Consider the following 4934-nt stretch of genomic DNA (forward strand, 5'->3'; position numbering starts at 1 on the left):
TCACAGCTTATTTCTTCTCTTGGATTCAGAGGGCATTTATAATTAGCAATCTTTTGTTGCCACACATAGGCTGTACCAATGAGAACAGGATCTGTTACTTTTGGTCAAGCAAGTGAAGGAAGTTTTGTGCCTTGGAAACTGTTACTAACCTGAAAAACTTTGCAATAATGGCACAGAGAGCCTGGGGAAGCGTAATACTTTATTAAAGGTTCTTCCATTGTGAGAGCCCCCATATTTTGGGGAAATTTTTTTTAGTGATTTAATCTCTTTAGAAATATGTAGACTAATCTCCAGTGAAGCAGATGCTGCTATTTCATCACGGTTCATGGAGACCCCTTCATACATATGTAGGGACGGTCCCATGCAGGGCAAGGAAAAGAGAGAATTGTTCTTAACAGGTTACCAAAAATTCTTCTACTTGCCAACAAACCACCTTTTGCCTTAATCTTTCATTTATAAAGGTAATAAATTTGAAAGTTGTTTTAGATGCACAGATACCTCTGTTCCCTACTCTGGGTCTGGTTTTGTTCTTTAATGAACAGGACTGTTTACCTCCTTAATTCATCACACCTGTCACTGAGAATCAAAGAATTTTCTTCAGGCCTATTCAGGAGCATCTCTACACAAGAAAAGTGTGAAGATTTGAGTTTGGGATATTTTAGACAGGGAAACGGATAAGGGATACAACAGTTGAACCATAGGAAGGAAATATTTTACTGTATCTGCAGTGTTTTTCTCAGATGTGCACTTTGGAAAAAAAATCCGCTTTAACACTACTTTTATTTAATCTTTTCCCAAATTACACATGGATATTAGTTCTGTTTTATATGCTTGCCACCCATGAGTAGTTACGTATGCCATGCTAAACAGATTTTTGTATTGTATCTTGATGGACTGTTGATGGGGGTTAAATTGTGGAAGCTGCATGTTGATGAATGGTTTTACTGCTGAATGTCCAAACTGAAGCAAATCTCATTATTTGTATATTTTTAAAACACCGTTTTCTAAGAGGCGGCTCATTTTAATGAATGAAACATTGGTATGGCTGATATTATAAATAAATTAGATTAGAGTTACTAATATTTTTGACAAGTCAGCGAGTGAGTGAAATTGTTTGTGAGCTCAGTTTATTAAAAAAAAATTGCTCCAAAATGTCACCAGAATATCTTTTAATCGCTGTAGATTTTTTTTGGGCCTGGGAACACATGCAGGGGCAGGGAGAGGGGTTAGGTATGGAAATAATTGAACTTGGCTTATGAACAGTTTGGAAATTTTGCACCAGCGTGCCTTCCTTTTCTTATTGGAGGTGTTTGGCGCCTCATAGTTTTTTAATTGTCTGGGTTCTGCTGATTTTTTCCTCTCCCTCAGGCACACTGAAAAATAGCAGGTTTTAAGGAATTAAATAATACTAAATTCTAGTTGGATTTCCTAAATATAATTTAGGTCAAAAGAAAATGAAACCCCTTGTGTTTCTAATGCTGCAATCAGATTTTGATGTCCAGTAAAATGTTAATGTCTTTTTCAGCTGTGGGCATATGTTGTTTAACTTTGTTCAGATACAGTTTTAAGCAGAATGGCCTAGAATATTTTTGGCAGTCATAATTGAGTATGGAGGCTGGGTGGGGAAGGGCTAAGTGCTGCCCTTCAGCCACTTGTAGCAGTTCATAAATGAATATGCACTTGAGCTTTGCATTTGCTGCAGCTTTAGAGCAATAAGATGTGGCTCCCCTGAGTTTTACCTAGCCTGCTGCCTCAGCTTTATTTATATACTGTGGTCATGGACAGGTGAAAAGGTGTTCAACATCCACTGCCTTCCAAACCCCCTACAACTGAATCGAAAAGGGTGCTCAGTTTTCTATACTACACATTTTTTGTGTGTAAATAAATGTTTACAGTTTTATATTAAAGATTGAATAAGAGTTAGATCTGAGTGTATATTTTTTACTTTTTATAGATTTTAAAACTATAATTCTTTAAATATATATATATATATATATAATATGTGCGCGCGCGTGTGTGTGTGTGTGTGTCTCGGGGGTGGTTATGATAAATTTTACATTTGTTTAAATGAACAGTTCAAATTTGATGCTAACCTTTTTTGTCATTGAAATGTATAAAGAGCCCATTAATCCATTTATTTTCTTTAACTACAATTACTGTGGCACACCAAAAAGAAATATTTCACTTCTGTTACGTCATTATAAAAAAATAAATATTTTGCTAGTGTATTAAACAAATAGTCGTGTTTTCTGAAGCACCACCTGAACTACATATAGTTTAGCTTTGCTGTGGAGACTGATTGTAAAAATTCTCATTCCTTTTATCTGGCAGAAAACAAACTTAACTCTCTCCCTTTTATTGAACTAACCCTAATATTGAAAGGCAGAACTAAAATACGTTTGAAAGTCAAGACCACTGTTGTTGTTGTTTAGTATTTCAACAATAGGTAGAAAAAGCTTTTACTAATGTTATCTATTTATTTCTGATCACATTTTGGTACCCTTTAACATGAAGAGTTGTTATTATAGGAAACAAGCTATTTTTCACCATTTTGAATTGTTGACTTTTTTGACACTTGTAGGCATTCAGCATACAATGTTAGGTTTTGTTAATCACAGAGGAAGTGAAAACGTTCAACAGATTTGTATATTGGAAAACATCCAAAATGATTGTATATGTATATGTATATGTATATGTATATGTATATGTATATGTATATGTATATGTATATGTATATGTATATGTATATAGGCTTCACTTACCTTAACAGGAAATTGCAAAACAGGCATTTTCTTAACATCATTTTTCACTAGGGAAACATGCAAGTTACATTCTAGAAAACATTATAAAAAAACACTAACACACTGGAAAGAAGGTGGTGTGTTGCTCTAAGCTCTTTAAGGGCCATTTCATTCATTTTGAAGAGGCAAACTCTGGGATTGCTACAGAGTTAACCTGTATGATGTATATTTGTTTACATTCTTGCTTCTTGTTTTATTTATGTAGGCATTTGTGTAATGCCTTTCAGGGCTATATAGCCCTTTCAAGGCAGTTCACATCATAAAATAATGGGAAAAAGTAATTTCACAAACAGCAATAAGCACACTTCCTGCAGGAGGGAGTGCCATAACAATTGGGCCACCTCTTTTTATTTACTTAACCACCTTAAAGTAAAACGTTTGTACCTGCCAGCCTGATAGACCATGCTAGTGGTCCCTCATACTGGGTCTTCAAGGTCAGGAAAATTCATATGGGTCTCCCTGGTCCCAAGCCATTTAGAGCTTTAAAAGTAATAACAATAGCAGTACAGAATCACAATTAAATATTCCAAGCAACTGGACAGATGCATTTTTATCCAGCTGAAGCTTCCAGATAGTCTTCAAAAGCAGCCCCACGTAGTGTGTGTTATCAGTAATCTAGTCTGCCTGTAATGAGGAGATGAATTATTGTGGCAATATCTGCTTTATCAGCAGGTGAATCATCCAGAATTGATAAAAGGCGCTCCTAGTCACTGATGCTCTTTGCACCTTCATGGATAGTACCAAGTCTGGGAGAACCCCAGTTATTAAGTACAATAATCCCTCATTTTATGCATAGGCTCAGTTTCAAGTATTCCATGCATACATGAAAAATTGCATATACTCTCAAACCCTTAGAGCCACTCTATGGCTAACGGGTGAGGGGGAGAGAGAGAGAAATGCAAGTACTCACACAAAAGCCTGGTAGGCAGCTTAAATGCTCTTTTGTGTCAGGTCTGCTTGGGTTACATGGTGCAAAAAGAACCTTTAAGCTCTCAACCTTGCTTGTGACTTGTGCAATTTCAGCCAGCCCACCTTCAACTGCATATTGTTAAAACTGCATAATTCAAATGCACATAAAACGAGGGATTACTATACAGTGGTGCCTCGCAAGACGAAATTAATTTGTTCCGCAAGTTTTTTCTTCTTGCAAGTTTTTCGTCTTGCGAAGCACGGTTTCCCATAGGAATGCATTGAAAATCAATCAATGCATTCCTATGCATTCCAGTCTGTCCCCCAACCTCTTCTGAAGGCTGGGGGGGGGGACAAGGGCTTTTCTTCCCACCGCCAGCCTTCAGAAGGCTGTTCTGAAGGCTGGCGGTGGGAAGAAAAGCCCTTCTCCCCACCTCCCGCCCCGCAAGCTCCAGGGACAGGAGGGCTTTGCTGCCGACCGCCAGCATTTTAAAAGCCCCCGGGACAGCGGAGGTCTTCTGAAGGCAGGCGGTGGGTGAAAGTCTTTGCTCCCCCCCCCCCGCCTGCCTTCAAAAGCCGTCCGGGATAGCGGAGAAACGCGCTGCGCTTCTCCGCTATCCCGGGAAGGCAGGCAGGGGGGAGCAAAGACTTTTGCCCCCCGCCGGCCTTCAGAAGAGGTCCAGGACCTCTTCTGAAGGCCGGCGGTGGGCGAAAGTCTTTGCTCCCGACGGCCAGCATTTCGGTCCGGGATAGCGGGAAAGCGCAGCGCGCTTCCCTGCTATCCCGGACCGCTTTTAAAATGCTGGCGTTGGGGAGCAAAGCCTTTTGGCCCCCACCGGCCTTCCTGGACCTCTTCTGAAGGCCGGAGGGGGGCGAAAGGCTTTGCTCCCCACCGCCAGCATTTAAAAGAGGTCCCCGGAGATTTCCCTATGGGCTTTCTTCTTGCGAAGCAAGCCCATAGGGAAATTCGTTTTGCAGAACGACTCAAAAACGGAAAACTCTTTCGTCTTGCGAGTTTTTCGTTTTGCGAGGCGTTCGTCTTGCGAGGCACCACTGTACACCTAAAATGTTAATGTGTGAGGAGTGTATAGGTGTTAATGTGCTATCATGTTATAGGTTAGAGTAAAATCCCATGTACAATTGTATGTTGTTCTTTTGCATAAAATATTCTTCTGCTCCTTTCCAAGAAAACTTACTTTGCAGGCTACTGGTTCGCATGACAAA

The sequence above is a fragment of the Podarcis erhardii genome, assembly GCF_964252035.2.
Source record: "Podarcis erhardii genome assembly, chromosome: 2".
Lineage (NCBI taxonomy): Eukaryota > Metazoa > Chordata > Lepidosauria > Squamata > Lacertidae > Podarcis > Podarcis erhardii.